General features: G+C 39.4%; 1 pseudogene; it reads left to right on the top strand.

Annotated features, from left to right (window-relative positions):
• Positions 1–2,901: 2,901 nt before the first annotated feature.
• On the top strand, positions 2,902–7,791 carry LOC129448166 (uncharacterized; annotated as a pseudogene).
• The last annotated feature ends 5,101 nt before the right edge of the window (positions 7,792–12,892 follow it).

Below are 12,892 nucleotides of genomic sequence, written 5' to 3' on the forward strand. Positions count from 1 at the left end.
GCGTTTTTGGCCATAAGGAAAAAACTCAAGCAGCAATGGAGTTAGATGTCATGATCCTGCCAGTCTGTCATAGTTATTCATGGTCATGCGGCAAGATTGTGGCAGTACCCATGTTTTGTGTGGTACCTTTTGTTTGGGCTGTGTGTTGCTGTGTCTCATATATGCCCCCACCCCTTTGTCTCCTTGTTAATTATTCATTATTGGTTAACTTTCCTCACCTGACCTTCCATCGTTATCTTGTTTAGTTTTCCCTATTTAAGGCCCCAGTGTATTCTGTCCTATGCTGGATCATTTTGGTTGGTTTGCGTGTTTGATTGTTGCAATAGTAATAGTCACAATGAGGGTCTTAGTCTAGTGTAGTCTAGTCCTTTTTTCACAGTTACCTTGCATTTTGGTCCAGTTCCTTGTAAAACATGACAGTAGATGGATGAATGAAGCCTTGCTTAAGAGCCTCCTTGATATACTCATCCATTGCCTTCTGTTCCGGGAAAAAATTATACATTTTACGTTTGGGCACTGGTTCATTTGTAGAGAGGTCAATGCCACAGTCCCATGGTCTGTGAGGTGGTAGTGAGGAGGGTCGTTTCGGGCAGAAGACACTGTATGCGTAATAGATGGATAGCATGTCGACTGATTGGTTCTCATTGGGGCTCTCAGTGGAGGTAGAGTTGACTGGAAGTATTGGTATAAAAGTTGGAGCTGTAAGACTTGGAGGAGGAAAACATCTATCAAAGCACTCAGAGGCCTATCAGAGTATCTTACCAGATGACCAGGAAATGGTTGGGTTGTGAAAAATGAGCCATGGGAGCCATAGTATAAAAATAAAATTTCTTCATAATGGTCTATTCCTTTACAATCAAACATATCCTAGTCTTAGCCAGAGGTGGAAAGTAACGAATTACATTTACTCACGTTACTGTAATTGAGTAGGTTTTTTGTGTATTTTTACTTTTTTGAGTAGTTTTAAAATCTGTACTTTTACTTTTACTTAAGTATGTTTTGTTTAAAGTATTTTACTTCGCTACTTTTTAAATCATATCCGTTACTGAGTAAAAAAATATTTTAAAAAGCAGGTGATAAAGACGCGCAACGGATGATTGATGGGCAGGGGAACGGGCAAAAAGAACCATGGAGACGGGCGAGACAGGCGCCCACTAATGCAGACCGCCTCAGTTCAAATCTCATGAAAGAAACCCCTGGTCATATTTAAGCGACCACTTTCCACTGACGCGAAGCAAGTGTTTCATTCCTATGAAAGGTAGGATTCACGCTCTCTTGAGTACGAAATTGCTGACCGAGTTTTTACCGCTCATTTGCACGGCGCGTTTTTAACACCATGCGCATTATCTTCCGATAATCTACCAGCTTTGCGTCAAGTCAAACACAACTTCAGAACGTCCTAGAGAATGCACAGGTCATTAGACGTAGGAGAGAGAGAGAGAGAGAGAGAGAGAGAGAGAGAAGAATAAAGGTCTGACATCAGGTACCCAGGTCAGGGAAGTTAGAAGACAATAAACGTGTCAAAAGTATGACATGGCACTCATCTCATTATATGCTCATTTAAACTAAATATAGTTTAATAAAATAATGTGTTACCAGCAATACATCAATTACAACCTTACTGTAGTGATTGTATTTACTAGCTGCTGACCACCTTCAAAAGTGCATAACTCACATGTAAAAATCATTCAACATTTCTCTTGTAACGTTAGTTGGTAATGATGTACTGGTCTATATAAAAAAGAGAAATGCCATCAACTTAATTTTACATGTATTATTATGCCAACAAACACATCAAGCAAAAAAGTATCACTAATAAGTATACTCCAGAAGAAGAAATTCATTACACATAATGATTGGCTTCAAGTGTAAATTGTGATGTGATGTAGCAGTTGGCCCTTATGAAAATTAACCATGGTTTTACTACAGTTAAAACAAAAAAACATGGTTACTGTTAAACCACAGTAACCACAAAATAAGCATGGTTTTGACAACCATGGTTTTCAAAAACCATAGTTAAACCATGGTTAGTGTAGTAAAGCTACATGTAGTTAGTTCATGTAGAATTCATGTAGTTCATGTAGAATTGTGAAATAAAGCAAATAAAAATGTCTTATAACTTTCGAAAAGTACGGTAGCTGGTCACTGGCTTTGCTGGAGAAACCACACTGCAAACTAACTAGCGTAGCGGTTAGCCACCTCGTTCTCAATGGCAAATGACTGCTAAAACACACTCACAAGTTCACCCTAATATACAAAATAAATTTTATATAACTACTTACATGTCCCTCGTCTGCAGGTATTGCATGCAAGGTTGGAATTGCGTCCTCTTTTAGGTGTAATTTCTTTTAATCCTGCATTGTACTGACTGAGGTTGGAGAAACAGTCAGGCTCAAAGTGGCTAGCACACTGCAAAAATTTTTTTAGCAGGGACGTTGCCATCATGCCATCATTCTTCCCATGCCGCTCTTCTGTCCTCTGCGGCTGGGACACAATGGAGTGATGGGGACAACACTTTACAGCCAACAACATAACAGTTTCCATGAGACATGATAACATATAGGATATCAGCAAAGTGACTGCTGTAGCTACCTGGTGGGTGGAGACCTGGGTAGTGGGCGGAAATATTAAAATGGAATGTGACGAAAAGGCTAGTGACATCACAACGAAGCTGATTTTGAAACCATGCAATCTGAGACTCAAGGCAGAGGACATTCAGAAACCTGTATCTCACTAAAAACAGCATGGATGGATTTTTTTCCAAGTTTGTATGTGGAAGCACAAGAGACACAAAACACCCCAAAACCCTGAAAAAGTGAGTTTTTCATAATATGGGCACTTGAAGAAAGCAGCGGACCCAGGACAAGGGGGCGCTGCAGCCAGCAGCGGGGTTGAGACAGGATGGGCAACTGGGGCTGGAGACCTTCAGAAGCTGCATTGGGCAGAGAAGGGTCATCTAAAGATAGGAGACAAATGGGAGGATAAGGATTTTGACAGTGTGGTTCGTCTCTCAGCCTTGTCCTGTGCCTGTTCACACTGAAAAAGACGCCCTCACACACCATCTACCCCTTGGCTATCTGAGGTTCTCTGTGAGCATTGCTCCAGACTTAGGGCTACAGAGAGGAAGTGGCTCAAATCGAAAGATCCTGCTGAGCTCTGTCTCTATCAGTCTCTTCTTGCCTCCTTCTACATGGATGTCTCTTCTGCTAAGACCCAATACTATCACTCTAAAATCAACAGCTAACCTGACTCTCACACATCTTCAAAACCTTCTTTTCTTTGTCCACCTGCCCCCCCCCTCCATTTTCATCTGACTTAACGGCTGATGATTATGCTTCCTTCTTTGTGAAGAAAACAAATACTGTCAGCAGTCTTGCCCATGCTCAAACCTCTGAGGAATGCTTGCTTCCCACCTTCTCACTCCTATCTGAAGTGGAGGTTTCCAAGGTCTTTGATTCTAACCATCTGACTACCTGCCCGGTAGATCCCATACCCACCCATCTCCTTCAACTCATCTCTTTGTTGGTTATCCCTGCTCTCACCCACATTATCAATTCATCTCTTTCCACTGGTACCTTCCCCGCAGCATTTAACCCCCTGGGGTCATGGCAGAATCAACTTAAAATACTCCATCATTCCATCTTTAATTTGTGTACATTTACAATAACAGGGTGATTCTCACAAAACCATTGAAATACCATGGCACGAATGATTTTAGCTTTAAAATGTGTAATATAGTAACATTAAAAAGCATCAGAATTAACACAATACTGTGTTCTACCTTGCACAATGTGTGATTTCAACATAATAATTTATAATTGGAAATTTTATCTCATTTTCTGCTGAAATTCTCATTACCGCAATATGTCCGGCTGTGTTTGAACATGCGTTATGTTGTAATTTAATCAAATTAACACAAAAATATTAAGAAAAAAAATAAATGGATGTTTTGCTAGACTACTTTAGATGACAGAAAAAATATTTACTGAATATTCATGTATAATAATAATGAAGAAAAATTAGGAAAATTATGTGTCCATGCCTGATGTTCTCATCCTCCGCAACACTTTTTGAGAACAGTTTAAGCACACATACAGAATTTTAATAAAGTTTGATTTTGAGTGACCAAGCACATGGACCAGTTACTTCAAGATGGCTACCAGGTAAGATCATTTTTTTACAGTTAATTTGAAATATTGTCTTGTCAGAATGCTTACACGACATTTTGATTATCATTACCACAACAGATGCTTATGAAATGTTAATTTAATTAATAGAAGCATAATACTTTGATTTTAAATGCATGTGCAGAATCTCCAAATTATGTTCTTTCAGGTTTGTCATGTCATTTTGAAAATATGTCAGTGTTGATGTTTTCTGACTGTTGCGGTAATGAGATTTTTTAGGACTTGTTTTTTAAATTGTTACAAAAAGTGTTAAATGATAAGTGAACGTTTTTAAATTAATGTTCCCATTTACTCCAGACTTTGTTTTTCAATGTCTGGTGGGAAAAAAGTAAATTTAAGCAATTTTTACATTTTCATGCTTGACATTTTTAAAACCTAGTTTTCGTGAGAATCACCCAACAACAGATCGTTGTGTTTTTGTCAAATAAAGAAAATAAACAGGGTGCGCATTCAGACATTTCTGTCTCTGCCAGCTGTCTCTCAAAACAAAAAATCAATTGAAACTCCGTAAATACGCGTCACACAAACATGATACACATATCTAAAGAAAGCCTGAAATGTCTACTTTTAAACAAGCGAACTATAATCTAAAACAAATATTGCCTGTTTATATAATTTATATATAATTATTAATAAATATATAATTTCATTATCTCTAATACGGTCACGCCCACAGGGGGTACCCGCTGTTCACTTGGTAATGACAGACAAACAGTTCAAAAATTGACAAACAAAGCGTAGAGTTCTATCAGATTTAAAGACTTTACCGCATGTTTGGATGATAAACTTTATACACACACGTGAGGAAGATCTTCATTTATGTCTGGACATAGCGTTTATCTTTACCTAAGAAGAAGAACAATGGAAGATGCAATAGAGGAGGATATTCCTGAAGTAATTGTAAGTCATTTATCCTAATTTATATTCAGTGATGGGAATAACGGCATTATAAGTAATTGGCGTTACTAACGGCGTTATTTTTTTTCAGTAACGAGTAGTCAAATAAATTACTGTTTCCCCGTTATAACGCCGTTATCGTTACTGACCCTAAAATGCTGCGCGTTACTAAAATTGATCGCACTGAAGTGATTTCCACCCGTGTATGCTCGCTCTCTCAGCCAGACACTCTTTTTTTCTTGTGTGTGTGTGTGTTGGGAGGAACATAACTGATGATGATTGGTGTGTGTGTGTGTGTGAGTTAAAGGGGTTGGGACAACCACATAGGTGATAATGATTGGCTTAATGTCCATCGCTAGCCAACCAGAGGCAAAGTTCACACACACACACACACACACACACAAACAGTCCGACTCCGAGCAGTGTAAAAAACGACTTTTGTAGACTGACATGAAAACACGCGTCGTTCTCAGATTTTTTTAAAGTAACACAATAATTACTTTCCCTGATAATTGGTTACTTTTTTAATGATGTAACGCAGTTACTAACTCAGTTACTATTTGTGAGAAGTAATTAGTAACTATAACTAATTACTTTTTTAAAGTAACGTTCCCAACACTGTTTATATTTGCTATCATGTAATATGCTTATAGCTTGTGCAGTTCAGCCTACATTAGCGACCTCAGCAGACTGCACGCTTTGTATGGAAAAACTTTCGCATTGTTTACAAACGAGGATGCATGAAGTCTCGTAATGGCGGATAACTGTTACATGCCCTACAGTGTTAAACACAGTTATTCACTTCCGTATCCTTCATGGCAACTTTCAGTAAGGCTGCAATGCAGGATCTTTTAAGTGTGTGCTGTAATATGATTCCATACATTGTTTACATGCAACGCAATTCCATGCAATGCGCTTTACACACGACACCGTTTTTTATGAGCGCTGCATTGTTTACGCGTAGACGCGAGCTTGCTACTAGATTGCTACTAGATTCTGTTTAGAAAAGTCTTGTGAAAACATGTTTAGTATGGGTTTTGTGGACTTCAGTAAAAATTTATCTTTTTCTTAAACCATGCATAAACATTTTTCTCTCAAAAATACAAACATGTACATACATGTAGCTCATATAATATTGTAGTCCTGTTTGTGCTGAATGCAGTGTTATGAGACACTTGCCATTATTCTGTTTTAAAGCAACTGAAAAAAGACCAAATGTAAGAGCATGTTAGAACCTTTAACAGTGTCCCAAAATGGTCGGAACCCAGAGGGTTAAAGAGGCCCGGATAACCCAGCTGCTGAATAAATCCACACTCAATCCTGCTATGCTAGAGAATTACAGACCCCTTTCTCTTCTTTCCTTTATTGCCAAGACTCTTGAACGCATTGTGTTCAACCAGCTCTCCTCTTTCTTCACACAAAATAACCTCCTGGATAGCAATCAGTCTGGTTTCAAAAGCGGTCACTCCACTGCGCTGCTCTCTGTCATTGAAGCTCTAAGGCAGACAAGAGCAGCCTCCAAATTTTCTGTGCTGATCTAACTGGATCTATCTGCCGCATTTGACACAGTCAATCGCCACATCCTCCTGTGGACCCTCATGGCTACGGGTGTCTCTGACACAGCGCTTTTATGGTTCAAGTCACACCTCTCAGGTAGTTAATTTCAGGTATCCTGGAGAGGTGACATATCTGAACCCCAACGTCTCGATTCCGTGGTGCCACAAGGCTCTGTGCTTGGACCACCGTTCTTTTAGATATACATGACATCCCTGGGATCTGTCACTCGAAAACATGGCTTTTCCCACCACTGCTATGCGGACGACACTCACCTCCACTTGTCAATACACCCTGATGATTCCACTGTCTCTGACCGCATCTCAGCATGCCTGAGGGACATCTCACTCTGGATGAAGGATCACCATCTCCAGCTTAACCTTGCCGAAGACAGAACTGCTTGTCATATCATCTGAACCAAAGATTCAGCACAACCTTTCCATTCAGCTAGGTCGCCGGCAGGTCCTAGTCCAAGCTCTTGTCCAGTCCAGGCTGGACTACTGCAATGCGCTACTGGCTGGACTTCCAGCCTACACAACCAAACCCCTACAGATGATTCAGAACGCAGCAGCAAGATTGGTTTTCAATGAGCCAAAGAGGGTGCACGTCACTCCTCTCTTTGTCAAGTTACACTGGCTTCCTATAGACCCCTTCAAGGTTTGTAAACATTGAATGACTATCGGGTGCGCGCGCAGCATGGGGTCAAACTGTTCATACCATCCAGGCTTTATAGTTTAATCTAACAGGGATGAAAAATTATGATTTTGTTTTTGAGATTCTGCAGGAATCCAGAAAAACTTAACGGCAGACCTGATGCGATTTTCACAGCCCACGACGTGAAAAGTAGGCATTTTTGATGATACCGAATAATGCGCAACTCAAACCTCAAAACCTGCTGTAATGACTTTTCTGACCCCGATATGCCCAGTGGGACCCGCCTGTGACGTGAACTGTGAAGGGGTCTATAGCAGCTCGCATCAAATTTAAAGCTCTGCTTCTGGCCTTTAAAACCACCACTGGGTTAGCACCCCCTTACCTTCACTTGCTTATTCAGCCTTATGTACCCTCTCCATCCCTGTGCTCTGTCACCGAGCGACGGCTTGTGATGCCATCTCAAAAAGGGAAAAAAACATTAGCGCACACCTTCTCATGAGCTATTGCACAGCTGTTAGGTCTCTGTGCTGTGTGTCAGGTACAGAAGCTGGCTTTAAAAAACACATGCATGAGTGCTGCCAACATTGCTTTAGAGGTTGCAAAAGGGGAAGGTCAGATTGTCAGTCCTCAGACCATACGCCGCACACAATGCAACGAGGCGATTTGAACACGATGCATAGGACATGTGGCTTTTACTGGTTAAACAATATAAATATATCATCACTTAGGGTGTATTCACTTTTGTTGCCAGGTATTTTGACAATAACGTCTGTATGTTAAATTACTTTTAAAGGACAGTAAATCTATATTGCTATACAAGTAGTAAATTTACTACTCTAAACTATTTTCAAATTTTATTTCTACAGAATTGTCCCTTACTGCAGTGGTTTTCAATCTTGTCCTAGGGGACCCAAGGCTCTGCATATTTTGTATGTCTCCCTTAACTGACACACCCAGTTCATGGATCTCTCCCTAATGAGCTGATTATCTGAATCAGGTGTGTTAGATAAGGGAGACATGCAAAATGTGTAGAGCAGGGGGTCCCCTAGGACAAGATTGAAAACCACTGTCTTACCGTATATAAGAATTTGTGGGCGGTGGTACAGTAGGAGGAAAACAACCACGCCAGTCACAAGTTAAAACAAGGATTTTAAAGAAAATTGTGAAGGATTTCAATATAAGACAAGAGGATATTGAGTTATCTTTATCTGTAGCTTAAACAACGCACAGTTCTCATGTTTCTTTTCTCATCGGATCTTGCGCAACATATTTTACCTTACTATCAGTTGAATGCATGTTGGATTTTACCGGAAGCTAGTTATTAAAGTTTATATAGTACATATAGAGATATTTTTCTTACAAATTATTTTCGCATTGATTACCCTCAGACCCTTTATTAACCCCCTGTGGTCTGTGAAGGGTGGATGCACTTTTTGGGCTTCAAACTCAGATGTATCTCAGACGGCTCCCTTTAATAAGGAATAAGACATTTAACTTGTGGGTGAGCTGGTTAATTTGATCTTTAATTTTCATATGGTTCCTTTATTCTAGAGTCATGAAAACATATAAACAGAAAAATTACAGATATTATATTCATGCATTTTCTAGTTATCTGGCTTGTTCAAATCCTAGTCCATCACAGTGGGCCCGAGCCACAGATTTCTTCACTCTGGATGAAGGTGTATATCATGTAGTTTACAAAATGAAAGCAGCTGTGTTTTCCCGCATACTGTGGCTTCCTGACATGGATCATTAAACCTTATTAGCCACTTCCTCTTGCAGAGATCTTCACCTCTATCTCCAAGCCTCATATTAACATTTTCTGTTTTTTCAACTGGAAATTATTTGCTTTATTGTAGAGTGTCAACTGCCTTTAGTTTTCTGATGGGTGCTAATTGCTGCTTTAGAGTTTAATCACACTCTTTCTGTATTATTCGTGTCCTCCTTTTCCCTCTGCCTGTCTAACACCTACTTCAATGTCTCAGTTGATTTAATGTGTGTTGAAAGAGCAGTCTAATAAAATGACATTTACTTTACTGTACATGTTTCAAATTGTCTTATATCACACCACTGAAAGCTGTGTTAATAAACATTATTGATAAAAGAATTTTGAAGAATTTCCCTGTTGTTTCCTATAAGATGAATAAATGTATGTGTCTTAAGTCCACTTCCAGCTGTGTTTTCTGAATGATTTCATAACTATAATTTTCACTGTAAAACAATTCAGACCCCCCTAGCGCAACATTTCAGTCTCTTCTAACATCTACATCTTTCAGCTGGCCCAACTGAATTCCTATGAACTGAATTGTATCAATTGTGGCAATTGTTACTAATTTGTTTATTCCCCACTGTCCTAAAAGAAAATGAAAAATGTATTTAAATCATTATTAAATCACTATACACTGAACACTAACCATTCTGTCGCATTTTATATAAAACATTTTATTTATTTTAATAAATCTACATCGATATTGTGAAAATATGGCAAATACATTAACCCTTTCTGCACAGTAGACCTTTGTGTTAATGGGGTTCAAAAACTTACTTCATCTATAGAACACATTTTAAGTAAGAATGTGGAGTCGCATCTAGGGATGGGAATTGATAAGAATTTAACGATTCCGATTCCATTATCGATGTTGCTTATCGATCCGATTCCTTATCGATTCTCATTTAGTGAGGGAATAAGTACAAATTTGTATGTTTGTATTAACTCGCTTTAATATATGTTCAGAAGACACAGAACAGAGTATACACAAATTAGGTGTAGCAACCTCAGAACAAACTTAAAAGTAGGTGAGCTACTTCTTAAAGTAAAGTCCAGGGACCTATAGCCTAGGGCAGTATTTCTCAACCAGTAAATATGTGATAGGACTAGGAATTAATAAAACAGAACTAGACTGACATAAAACATGCAACTTTTGGTCATGCATGCATTTATTTTCTTTTGAAAAGACATGATGCTGGACAAAATACAGCAAATTAACCTACCGAAATGCAGAGCCATCTACTGTGGCAAACAGATGTAAACCCTTTACCACAAACTTAGTCACTGCTCGGCAGAGGTGGACACTACTTGAGCATTTTAGTTTCATTTTTCAAGCATCTGTGCTTTATCAGAGTGTTGTCTTGGGAAAAAAATTACTCTACTAAAAAATGTTCACTACATTCTAAAGCATAGAATCATACTGTGTATTCCTTTTATATTACATATGAAGAGTTTCGTTGCAAAACTACATTTTTGTCAAAACATGTTTATTATTATTTTATCATGTTATTATTTTTTTTATGGTGCTACTTAGCTGTATTTTTTAAGTTATGAAGGTTTAAATCAAAACAAACCAACTGCAGTTGAATTGAAATTAATTGGAATGCACAACCAAAAAACGAGATTTCTGTTTTGCAACGAAACTCTTCATATTAAAATTGATTTAATACCTAATTACATTAAAATTGTGTACTTTTACTTTTCTTGAGTAAAAGTACAAAAGTACTTTTTACTTAAGTAAAAGTAAAAAAACATTACTAGATTTTTAATGTATTTAATATTAAATATAAACCAAAAACTTGAAATTATGAAATCTAGTGGAGTTAAAATGATGATAATATGCTTTGGAATGTATGTTTTCAAAAACATAAAAACACTGATAAAATATAAATACCTGAAAATATACTTTTAAGTAGAAATACTTAGTATTGTCCGCCTCTACTGTTCAGTGAAATTTGTTTATCCACGCCTCAGTCATTTTTTTCCTCCCTGCCTCTGTAAACGGAGTAGCTAGGGGTGCACAAGAGATACTTTCTGCAGCCTCTGAGCCAGTGTGAGAGCCAGTCAGACTCTGGCCGTCATCAATTTGATGGACAATGACAACAGAGATCTGTATAGTAAAAGTATACATAATGAAATGGTGCTCACATTAACATTAACACATTACCTTCTGCATTAATAACAGATGGCGGCCCGTTAGCTCCGCTGGTGTTTGACTCGCTGGTGTTGTGTTATAGTATATCAAACACGTGACAGTCCTGCAACCTCCTGCAACGCGACCGTATTGTCGTATGTTCGCATGAAATATAAGTTATTGATTCAACTGTTTCAGTGTTTCACGAAGCCTCGCTCTGCCCACCACTAATTATAACCAAACTTTGGATCGCTCTGGCTCAAAGCAATGTTTCCTGCGTTCTAAACCAAAACAATACAGCGTGTGTGTGATGTCATGACACATTTTCAACGAGCGGAACCGATAAGTGGAATCGTTAAGCAGGCATGCTAACGGTTCAAAGGAATCGATTCAATGGGCACCGGTTCTTAAGAAGAATCTTGATCTTTTTGTGGAGACTGAAGTCCTGAAGCCATAAGTTAAAAAATGTGGGTTTCATTTCATTTAGATTTAAAGGCGGAGTCCATGATGTTTGAAAGCCAATGTTGATATTTGAAATCACCTAAACAAACACGCCTCTACCCCAATAAAATCTGGACCTTCTGTTGATAGACCCGCCCCACACATTCGCAACCCGGCAAGGATGTCGGTTAGTAGACACGTTCCTTACTGCTGATTGGCTATAAGTCTTTTAACTACACTCTGGAAAATATAGTTCTTCAACTGTCACTTTTCTTGACAAATTGTTCTTTAACCCCCCCCCCTTCTGTTTAAAGGAACAGTATGTAGGATTGTGGCCAAAACTGGTATTGCAATCACAAAACTTGTGGCTAAAACTGGTACTGCAATCACCCAACTGGTGGCCAATGCACAACATGACAACATAAATATCAGTTGAGGGCTGCAACTCCACTTTTTAAATGACAATATCCTGGCCAGACCACTGTTGTGAGTGATATAAGTACTTGAAATGAAAATGAAGATGATGACATCCGGTTGGAGTCGAACACACCTTGAGCATCGTGCATCAGAGCTCCGTCGAGTTCATCATCCAAATCCTATTTTCTGACTATCTTGTTCCTATTTATATAATATAACATATTAGTTTATCTCAAGAATACTTAACCGTGACGACTATTGAGCAGTACTACCAAGTGAAACGATTTATCACTAATAAACACCCAGTGTTAACATATAGCCCGCTAGCATCAACAAACGGTGCCGGCTTTAGCTACCATTTGCCGATCTAATGGCTCATCCGATGTATGCTATTCAGACCTGTCCTCACCTGAGCGGGAAGCTGTGGAGCAGTTGATACCCGGTTATCGCAGATCCTACGCGACGTACAGCGCCCAGTTCACCCAGGCTCCAGATGTCCACAAGCGACCGAGGCATGCAAAAAGCGAACACCCTACGCGGTGCAGCTTCACGGACCGCGCTCGAGGGAACGGAGACGCCATCGCCCAGAATGAAAGCGATCGGGAAGCCGTGGAGGAGCTGCTGCCCGGCATTCGCAGATTCAACATGCCTCACATCACCCTGGCTACAGACGTCCGCAGGCGATCGGGGCGTGCTGCGAGCGAGCTTCCCTCGCGATGTAGCTTCACGGACCGCGTCCAGGTGACCGAAGACGCCATCACCCAACATGGAAGCGGTAAGACTCCGCTTGTTATTGTAACCTGCATTACTTGCCACATGTACAGTTTAGCTTCTTTCATC

The sequence above is a fragment of the Misgurnus anguillicaudatus genome, chromosome 10, assembly GCF_027580225.2.
Source record: "Misgurnus anguillicaudatus chromosome 10, ASM2758022v2, whole genome shotgun sequence".
Lineage (NCBI taxonomy): Eukaryota > Metazoa > Chordata > Actinopteri > Cypriniformes > Cobitidae > Misgurnus > Misgurnus anguillicaudatus.